The sequence below is a fragment of the Rhinoderma darwinii genome, chromosome 3 (genome assembly GCF_050947455.1).
Source record: "Rhinoderma darwinii isolate aRhiDar2 chromosome 3, aRhiDar2.hap1, whole genome shotgun sequence".
Lineage (NCBI taxonomy): Eukaryota > Metazoa > Chordata > Amphibia > Anura > Rhinodermatidae > Rhinoderma > Rhinoderma darwinii.
In genome coordinates this window covers 42,739,136-42,750,919 of record NC_134689.1, presented here as the reverse complement: position 1 = coordinate 42,750,919, position 11,784 = coordinate 42,739,136, and positions in this window count along the sequence as shown.

The window sequence follows — 11,784 nt, the reverse complement described above, 5'->3', positions numbered from 1 at the left end:
CTCATGTTACAAAAATTTTCTCAAATTCCAACAATTCTGAAACTTTTTCTATACAAAGTTACATTAATTGTAATTCAGAACTAGTAGTATACATCATCGAATGTACAGAATGCAACCTAAAGTACATAGGCTGCACAAGCCGCAAACTAAAAATCCGCATTCTTGAACATTTAAGCTACATAAGAAATTCTAACATCCAAAATATATCAAATGCGGCAAGACACTTTATACTCCATCATAAAAGAACAATAAACTCATTCCGATGCTATGCAATCGAAAAAATTCATAAATCCAAAAGAGGTGGAAATAGAAAAGAAAAAATGCTACAAAGAGAAGCATTTTGGATTTTTCGCTTAAAAACCAGAGTACCAGAAGGTCTTAATTTAAAAAGAGAGATCATGCATTACTATTAACCACAGAATAACCGGTCTGAACGAAAAAAAGAAACAAATTCAGACAAAAAATACTGTCCATTTTATATGGACAATTCCATGTCTATCACAATATATCATTACAATTTCTATGACAGTATGCCATATTCATTTGCCTTTTTTCACAAAAAACGTTCTTTAATGAGAAGAGAAAAAAATATAAGCAGAAGATAAACTGTATTTATCAAGCATAAATACATTACTACCCTCAAATTTCCAATTTAATACGATTTTAACCAGCTATATGTGTCTCTCAGGACACATAAGCTTTTTAACAGCCTAACCATGAATCTTTATCAAATTCATCTTCACGACATTTGTGAAGAAAAAAACCTAGTTTTTCTTTTTTTACATTTCTCACTCAACCACTATTCACACACAATCTGACTCAATGCAGTATAAATTCTAACAATGCGTTTTTAGACCACGGCTTTTGTATACATCTGCTTATCCAAGAATGTCAACATACTACGTGGATACACACATGTCACAAATGTTCTGATAGATATACAAACAATTTAAAAGATACTTACCATTCTCGGATTATCCAGCTTATTAGCCCAGGAGCCGGTCAATATGGGAGGCGGGTCAAAGACTGCGTTCCAACATCAGGCACCCCTGAAACGCAATTAATTAAACACACACCTGTGGTCAAACACATTTAAACCCAGCATACACAGTCAGAGTTTTCATCCTAGCCATGAATAAGGACGGAGATACCGTCTGAAACGCGTAGGCTACCTACCATTACTCCTATCATTGCAAGATATTATACATGCTATCGAACCTCTTATTTTTTAACAAGAATAATTAAAACTTGGAAAAAGATTCCTTTTATTTCCACGAATGCTGGATCCAACCTTCCTTTCCTTCTAAGCATCCTACTGTCCATAATCTTGGCCACCTCGAATTCCACCCCCTCAGGGGTGAGAACGGGAACAGGAGGTTTCCTCGAGGGGGACCAGGACGGGGAGCAGCGTTTAAGGAGGGAGGCATGGAAGACGTCATGTATGCGAAAGGATGGGGGCAGCTCCAGACGGAAGGATACAGGGTTGAGGACTTCAATGATCTTATAAGGTCCAATAAATCGGGGAGCAAACTTCCTGGACGGGACCTTAAGGCGCAAGTTCCTGGACGACAACCAGACCAAATCCCCGACGACAAATCGGGGGTTAGCAGAACGTCTACTATCCGCCTGAATCTTTTGTGCGCTCTGGGACGCCTCTAGGTTCTTCTGAACCTGGGCCCAGACAGTGCACAGTTCCCGATGAACATCCTCTACCTCAGGATTATTGGAACAACCAGGGGAAATGGAGGAGAACCTTGGGTTAAACCCGAAATTACAGAAAAACGGGGAGACCCCTGACGAGTTACTGACCCGGTTATTTAGGGAAAATTCAGCAAGGGGAAGGAATGAGACCCAATCGAATTGACAGTCAGAGATGAAACACCTTAAATATTGTTCCAGGGATTGGTTAGTCCTTTCCGTTTGGCCATTAGTTTCGGGATGGAAGGCGGAGGAGAAGGACAGATCAATCTCCAACTTTTTACAAAAAGCTCTCCAAAATAAGGAAACAAATTGTACCCCTCTGTCAGAAACGATATTGACTGGGGCCCCATGGAGACGCAGGATGTGTTTCACAAACAAAGAAGCTAACGTCTTGGCGTTAGGTAGCTTCTTAAGGGGCACAAAGTGGCACATCTTGCTGAAGCGGTCTACTACCACCCACACCACCGACTTGCCCTGAGATGGAGGCAAATCGGTGATAAAATCCATGGAGATATGGGTCCAAGGTCTCTGGGGAATGGGCAAGGAACGTAGTAGGCCCGCAGGTCGGGACCTAGGGGTTTTGGACCTAGCGCAAACCTCACAAGCGGCGACGTAAGCCCTAACGTCTTTAGGCAACCCAGGCCACCAATAGTTTCTGGTAATGAGGTGTTTGGTGCCCAAGATGCCAGGATGACCAGATAGAGCGGAGTCATGGTTTTCCCTGAGTACCCTTAGCCGGTATTGCAGGGGAACAAACAGTTTGTCCCCAGGGACGTTCCCGGGAGCTGCACCCTGATCAGCAGCGATATCAGAAGCTAAATCAGAATCCGTGGCAGAAACGATTATACCAGGGGGTAAAATACAAGCAGGATCCTTCTCGGAAGGAGGATTGGCCATGAAACTACGTGACAGAGCATCAGCCTTAATATTCTTGGACCCAGCCCTATAGGTAACCAAGAAATTAAATCTGGTAAAGAATAGTGCCCACCGAGCTTGTCTAGGATTAAGCCTCCGGGCCGATTCTAGGAAAACCAGATTCTTGTGATCCGTAAGGACCGTTACCTGGTGTCTGGCCCCCTCCAGGAAGTGCCGCCACTCTTCAAAAGCCCATTTAATGGCTAGAAGTTTGCGGTTGCCAATATCATAGTTACTCTCCGTGGGTGAAAACTTCCTAGAGAAGTAAGCACAGGGGCGGAGATGGGTGAGGGACCTGGTACCCTGGGACAAGACGGCCCCCACTCCCACCTCGGATGCGTCAACCTCCACAATAAATGGCTCCTCTTGGTTGGGCTGAATCAGCACGGGGGCCGAGATAAAGCACTTCTTGAGGGTCTCAAAGGCCTGGACGGCCTCAGGGGGCCAATGGAGGACATCAGCACCCTTGCGAGTAAGGTCCGTAAGAGGCTTAGCGACGACCGAGAAGTTGGCAATAAATCTCCTGTAATAGTTGGCGAACCCTAAAAAACACTGTAACGCCTTAAGGGAGGCAGGTTGGACCCATTCCGCCACAGCCTGAACCTTGGCAGGGTCCATGCGGAATTCATGAGGAGTGAGGATTTGCCCTAAAAATGGTATCTCCTGTACCCCAAAGACACATTTTTCAGTCTTAGCAAACAGATTATTCTCCCGGAGGACCTGGAGCACCTTCCTGACATGCTCCACGTGGGAGGACCAGTCCTTGGAAAACACCAGTATGTCATCAAGGTACACAACAAGAAAATTACCCAGGTAATCTCTCAGGATTTCATTAATAAAATTCTGGAAGACAGCAGGGGCATTACACAACCCAAAGGGCATGACCAGGTATTCGAAATGACCCTCGGGTGTGTTGAACGCAGTTTTCCACTCATCCCCCTCTTTGATGCGGATAAGGTTATATGCCCCCCGTAGATCGAACTTAGAAAACCATTGGGCTCCCTGAACCTGATTGAAAAGATCCGGAATCAAAGGAAGGGGATACTGGTTCCTTACGGTGACCTTATTCAGGTTACGATAATCAATGCACGGCCTAAGACCACCATCCTTCTTCCCCACGAAGAAGAAGCCAGCACCTACAGGAGAAGTCGAGGGGCGAATGAAACCCTTGGCCAGGCATTCTTGGATATACACCCTCATAGCTTCACGTTCAGGACATGAAAGATTAAATATCCTACCCTTAGGAAGCTTGGCACCAGGCACCAAATCGATGGCGCAATCGTAATCTCTATGGGGGGGCAACACCTCGGAGGCCTCCTTAGAAAACACATCGGCGAAGTCCTGAACAAACTCAGGAAGCGTGTTTACCTCCTCCCGGGGAGAAATAGAGTTAACAGAAAGACATGACATAAGACATTCACTACCCCATTTGGTGAGATCCCCAGTATTCCAATCAAACTTGGGATTATGCAACTGCAACCAGGGAAAACCTAATACCAGATCAGACGATAATCCCTGCATCACCAGTACAGAGCACTGCTCCAAATGCATGGAGCCAACCAGGAGTTCAAAAACAGGAGTATGCTGAGTAAAATAACCATTAGCAAGAGGAGTGGAGTCGATACCTACTACAGGGATAGGATAAGGCAAATCAATAAAAGGCATCTTTAGAGACATAGCAAATTCCACAGACATGATATTAGCAGATGAGCCAGAATCCACGAAAGCACTGCCCGTGGCAGACCGGCCAGCAAACGAGACCTGAAAGGGAAGCAAAATTTTATTGCGTTTAGTATTAACGGGAAATACCTGTGCGCCCAAGTGACCTCCCCAATGATCACTTAGGCGCGGAAGTTTTCCGGCTTCTTATTCTTGCGCCTGGGACAGGTGTTCAGTAGATGCTTGTCGTCCCCACAGTAGAAGCAGAGACCATTCATTCTGCGAAACTCCCTACGTTGTCGAGGGGACATGGAGGCCCCGAGTTGCATAGGTACCTCCGAGTCCTCCGTGGAGAGGCGAGGAGACGGGACCTCGGGGGGGATCGCAGAAAAGTCAGAGGGGAGCACATTGAAGCGTTCAAGCTGACGTTCCCTGAGACGTCGGTCAAGTCGTACTGCTAGGGCCATAACCTGGTCAAGGGAGTCAGAAGAGGGGTAGCTAACCAGCAGATCCTTCAGGGCGTCAGATAATCCTAACCTAAACTGGCACCTTAGGGCCGGATCGTTCCACCGAGAAGCTACGCACCACTTTCTAAAATCAGAACAGTATTCCTCAACCGGTCTCCTACCCTGACGTAAGGTCACCAGCTGACTCTCGGCTAAAGCAGTCCTGTCAGTCTCGTCGTAAATGAGTCCGAGGGCAGAGAAAAAACGATCAACAGAGGAAAGTTCAGGGGCATCAGGAGCCAAGGAGAAGGCCCACTCTTGGGGCCCTTCCTGGAGTCTGGATATGATGATACCCACCCGCTGGTTCTCGGAACCTGAGGAGTGGGGTTTTAGGCGGAAATACAGTCTGCAACTCTCCCGGAAGGAGAGAAACGTCTTACGGTCCCCTGAGAACCGGTCAGGTAACTTGAGGTCAGGTTCTAGAGGTGAGGTGAGGGGTACTACTAAGGCAGTGTCACCCTGGTTGACCCTCTGGGCCAGGGCCTGGACCTGTAGGGAGAGGCCCTGCATCTGCTGGGTCAGGGTCTCAAGGGGGTCCATGATAGCGTCAGCGTAGGAGAGATGGTAGACTAGGTAAGGGCTTGTAATTATGTAATGGCAGGAAGGAGGTGAAGGGAAAGTGAGCCCTAATCTAAACACCGCCCTGTCCCTGCCTACTTGCAACGACCCACCCTAGGCGACGGGGTACAACTGGGCGGCGGTCCCTACGCTGTCTAAGTGCACGGGAGAACAAACAGGGAACACGCAAGGGAAGGGGCAGTAGCCACGGAACGCGGCGAGGAAACGGAGCGGTGAATGAGTAGTCAGGACCAGGATGAAGTGGAGTATACCAAAGTGAGCACGGAGAAGGAAGCAAGCCAGGGGCAAAGCAAAGCAGGTTAAGCGGAACTGCAGCAAGGCAGAAGCACGGCAGGAGCAGGCTGGAGCAAGCAGCAGTGAGGCCAGGAATCCAGAAGAATTACAAGCACTGAGGAAGAGAACACTGCAGGTAATAAAGGACAGGGGGCGGAGCTAACTCCGACTGACCAGGCCGCGATAGGCTCTCCCACTCCTGAGCCTGCCACCCTGGTTGGTGGGAGATGGTGTCAGTCGAACAGGTCTGGCCTCAGGTGTAGATTGATTAATCCCAGGAGTATACCTAGACGTAGTACCTGGCAGATCCCTAACAACGGAGCTTGGCCTATACTGGGAAGGAGTGACCCGGGCGAAGTGAAGAAGGGGTCTCAGTTGAGAAATCGCAGGAGAGATCCTGGTATCTGCACAGGAAGCATATTGCGGTTAAATATTACTGATGTATTGTTTACACTGATGATTGATTTATAGTCCTCCTGTACGAATTTATGGAAAGGGCTTAAGATGTAATGTGGTGTTTGAAGACGCAGATAGGGAAGGATACGTTAACACTGCCTAATAGCACGGGGCCTTCCCCGTTACTCTTTGGTGCCACGAGGAGGGCATGATTCGGCAATGGCCTATGTGTCATCTCGCATTGCCGATACATTTTACTGTTTATATGTTAGTTCTGTCGTTTATGTTTTCAACGCCGTATTTAGGCGAAATTATACTCATTTATGAATGCAAATGTCTAAAAAGTCATACAGTGCAAAGAAGGTGGGGAAAGGTTGCTAGGGAAAGTATATTGGTATCATGCAGGAGTCGGGAGCCATCTTCCCTCCGAGGCAGACATAGTTTCCGGGCCCACTAATGGCGTCTATACCGATCGTGTCTTGGAATGTACGGGGGCTGGGTACCCCGAAGAAAAGGGCGGCCATTTTTGCATGTATCCGTAAATTTAATCCCTCTATAATATGTCTGCAAGAAACGCATTTAATCCCAGACAAAGCGAGATTATTGCGTAGACCTTGGATCCAATGGTCTTCACACTCTTTTCATACGTCCTATTCCCGGGGGGTATCTGTATTAATCCACAAATCTCTGAGGTGGGCAGCGGTCAAACTTAACCCCTTCCCGCAAATGGGCGTTACTGTACATCCTTTTTAGCGGCTCGTTCCCGCAAATGGGCGTACAGTAACGTCCTGAGGATGAAGCAGGCACAGGAGCTGTGCGCGCTTCATCCTCAGCGGGTGTCGGCTGTAATATACAGCTGACATCCCGCTGCAACGGCGGCGATCACTGTTATGTCCGATCGCCGCCATTTAACCCCTCAAATGCCGCTGTCAATAGCGACAGCGGCATTTAAGTGATTGATACAGAGGGAGGGGGCTCCCTCTGTACCCCGTTGGCCCCCCGCGAAAAATCGCGGGTTTCTGATGGTTGCAATGGCAACCAGGAAGCCTAGCAATGGCTTCCTGGTTGCCAGGTACGGGAGTCTATTAGGTCCTGCCCGAGGCAGGACGTAATAGGCTCAACTGTCAGTTATAAAATGACAGTTATAATACACTGCACTACACAAGTAGTGCAGTGTATTGTACAGGGGATCAGAAGATCAGATCTTCCAGTCCCCTAGTATGTGTAAAATAAAAAGTAAAAAAAAAGGTTAAAAAAAGTTTTAGATAAATAAATAAATAAAAGTTTTATGTAATAAAAACAATAATCATCTTGTGTCCCTGATCAAGTCCTTTATAATTAGAAAAATTTTTAAAAAAAGACAAAAACTAGACATAATAGGTATCGCCGCGTTCGTATCGGCGTGACCTATAAAAATATAATATTATTTATCCCGCACGGTGAACACCGTAAAAAAATACAATAAAAAACAATGCCAGAATTTCCTTTTTTGGTCACGTTGTTTCCAATAAAATGGAATAAAAAGTGATCAAAAAGTCGCGCATAGCCAAACTTGGTACCAATAAAAACTACAGTATGTCACGCAAAAAACAAGCCCTCACAAAGCTCCGTCGACATAAAAATAAAAAAGTTATGACTCTCAGGACATGGTGACACTAAAACATTTTATTTATAAAAAGGGTTTTTATTGTGTAAAAGTAGTAAAACATATAAAAACTATATAAATTTGGTATTGCCATAATCGTATCAAACCGCAGAATAAAGCAAACATGTTGTTTATGCAGCACAGAGAACGCCGGTAAAAATTGATTAAAAAAAAACAGCGAGAGAATTTCTGTTTTTTGGTCTCCAAAAAATTGAATAAAAACTGATCACATTATCACATTTACCCCAAAATGATACTAATAAAAACGACAGCTCATCACATGAAAATCAAGCACTCACAAAGCTCGTCAACGGAAAAGTAAAAAGTTATGACTCTTGGAACGCAATAATGCAAAACGACGACCCAGACTAATTTATATGTGCAGCAGTTCTTCACCTAAAACCCCACGTCATCATTTGCAGCCCCCATTGGTACACCCTGTAAATGCAGCGGAAACTATGACATTTTGGGGTCTGTGCTACATATGGGGCTAGTAAAGTCAAAGATTAGACAATGCTGGAGTGCGGATATTTTGTACAATACCACGGACACCCTTTACAAGTGCGACTCCTACACCCAAAAATCCGGCCTGTGCATGAAGGATTGGTTGAAAGCGTACGTCACTATCCAGGGATAATTAATTTTATTATTCATTCTCCCCATTATTACATCATCCTATTATCACCTGTTGCACTCCGCACAGCTTACATATACCCTGATGTACTCCACATAGCTTACATATACCCTGATGTACTCCACATAGCTTACATATACCCTGATGTACTCTGCACAGCTTACATATACCCTGATGTACTCCGCCCAGTTTACATATATCCTGATGTACTCCGCACAGCTTACATATACCCTGATGTACCCCTCACATATTGCATATACCCTGATGTACTCCGCCCAGCTTACATATACCCTGATACACTCCACCCAGCTAACATATACCCTGATGCACTCCGCCCAGTTTACATATGCCCCCATATTATAAGCTGAAACACCAGTAAAACACTAAACAAAACTACTACCAAGCAAAATCTGCGCTCCAAAAGCCAAATGGAGCTCCTTCTGGGCCTGGCAGTGTGCCCAAACAGCAGTTAATGACCACATATGGGGTATTACTGTACTCTGGAGAACCCCTTAACAATAATTTATGGGGTGTGTGTCTACGGTGGTACAAGCTGGGCACAACACATTGGGCACTGAAATAGCATATATGTGGAAAATGGCAATTTTAAATCTGCAACATCCACTGTGCACTAATTTCTACAAAACCTTTGGGGTTAAAATGCTCACTACACTTCTAGATGAATTCCTTGAGGGGTGTAGTTTCCCAAATGGGGTCACTTTTAGGGGGTTTTCACTGTACTGGTACCTCAGCGCAATGCAACATGGAGTAAAAAAGGAATTTTGTAAAATCTCCACTCCAAAAACGAAATTGCGCTTTTTCCCTTTAGACTCTTGCTGTATGTCCAAATAGCAGTTTACAACCACATATGGGGTACTTCCCTATTCAGGAGAAATTTTGTCACACATTTTGGGGTGTCTTTTCTCCTGTATTGCTTGTGTAAATGAAAAATTATGTGCTAAATCTATAGGTTATTGGAAAAAACATTTTTTTAATTTTCACGGCCCAATTCTAATAAAATCTATAAAACACCTGAGGGCTCAAAATGCTCACTACACCTCTAATTTAATTCTTTGATAGGTATAGTCTCCAAAATGGGATCACACCTGGGGAATTTCTACTATACTGGTACTTCAGGGGCTCTGCAAATGCGACATGGCCCCCGGAAACCAATTCAGCAAAATCTGAGCTGCAAAATCCAAATGGTGCTCCGTCCCCTCTGAGCCCTGCCGTGGGTCCAAACAGCAGTTTATTACCACATATGGGGTATTGCCGTAATCAGGAGAAATTGCTTTACAAATGTTGAGGTGCTTTTTCTCCTTTATTCCTTATAAAAATTAGAAAATTCTATGTTTTTTCAGAAAAAAAGTCTATTTTCATCTTCACAGACTAATTCTAATAAATTCAGCAAAAAACCTGTGGGGTCAAAATGCCAACTATACCACTAGAAAAATTCCTTGAGAGGCATAGTTTCCAAAATTGAGTCATTTTTGGGGGGTTTCCCCTGTTTAGGTCCCTCCAGGGCATTGCAAACACGACACGGCACCGAAAAATATTCCATTAAAATCAGTGCTCCAAAATCCAAATGGCGCTCCTTCCCTTCTGAGCACTGCCGTGGGTCCAAGCAGCAGTTTATTACCACATGTGGGGTATTTCCGTAATCGGGAGAAGTAGCTTTACAAGTTTTGGGGTGCTTTTTCTCCTTTACTCCTTGCAAAAATTCGAAAATTCTAAGTTTTTCCACAATAAAAGTAGATTTTCATTTTCACAGACTAATTCGAATAAATTTAGCAGAAAATCTGTGGGGTCAAAATGCTAACTATACCCCTAGATAAATTCCCTGACGGGTGTAGTTTCAAAAATGGGGTCACTTTTGGGGGTTTCCACTGTTTTGGCACCACAAGACCTCTTCAAACCTGACATGGTGCCTAAAATATATTCTAAAAAATGGAGGCCCCAAAATCCTCTAGGTGCTCCTTTGCTTCTGAGGCCTGTGTTTCAGTCCATTAGCGCACTAGGGCCACATGCGGGACATTTCTAAAAACTGCAGAATCTGGGCAATAAATATTGAGTTGCATTTCTCAGGTAAAACCTTCTGTGTTACAGAAAAAAATGTATTACAAATGAATTTTGTAAAAAAAAATGAAATTTGTAAATTTCACCTCTACTTTCCTTCAATTCCTGTGAAACGCCTAAAGGGTTGAAACACTTTCTGAATGCTGTTTTGAATACTTTGAGGGGTGCAGTTTTCAAAATGGGGTGTTTTATGGGGGTTTCTAATATATAAGGCCCTCAAAACCACTTCAGAACTGAACTCGTCCCTGAAAAAAATAGCCTTTTGAAATGTTCTTAAAAATATGAGAAATTGCTGCTAAAGTTCTAAGTCTTGTAACGTCCTAGAAAAATAAAAGAATGTTCAAAAAACGATGCAAACATTAAGTAGACATATGGGAAATGTTAATTAGTAACTATTTTGTGTGGTATTACTATCTGTTTTACAAGAAGATACATTTAAAATTAGAAAAATCATAATTTCTTCAAATTTTCTCAAAATTTTGGTGTTTTTCACAAATAAGCAATAAATTTATCGACCAAATTTTTTCACTAACCTAAAGTACAATATGTCACGAGAAAACAATCTCATAATCGCTTGGATAGGTAAAAGCATTCCAGAGTTATTACCACATAAAGTGACACATGCCAGATTTGAAAAAATGGGTCTGGTCCTGAAGGCCAAAAATAGCTTGGTCTTGAAGGGGTTAAAGTGGATAAGGAAGGTAGATATGTGTTTATACATGCTTACATCGACACTATACCATTTGTATTACTGGGCCTATATGTTCCTCCTCCGGCGAAGACACAGATTTTACATGAGGCTGCCGCATTTGCTGCCGCTTATCCACAAGCTACGGTACTGGGCATGGGGGACCTTAACTTGGTCATGGATCCCAAATGTGATAGATTTAGAGGGGAAGTGGATTGTGGGGTTGCACCGGTGGCTCCAACAGAGTTGAATTTGCTATTTCAAGAAATGGGTTGGATAGATATATTTAGGTGCAAACATCCGAATGTAAAGGTATACTCATGTCATTCTATCGGTAGGAATTCCCTGTCCCATATAGATTATATCTTTGGGAACGCTCTAATGGTTCCGATGGTAACGGATATTTCTTATGAAGTCAGGGGAGTGTCAGACCACTCTCCGATGGTAGCGTGCTTCAATCACCCAGGGCCTGTGAGGATTGGTAGCTGGAAAATTCATCCATTCTGGCTCATCCTGATAGGGCCGCAAGATCGCATACCAGATCAATTGGAGGTTTTTCAAGATACCAATAACTCGTGTGATAATCTTAATATTTTATGGGATACCCTGAAGGCCTACTTGAGAGGTTGTTTGCGATCTACAATCTCCTACATAAAAAGGGAAGCGGCAAAGGAAGAGGGTCAGTTGGCACAGCAATGTAAAACATTGGAGG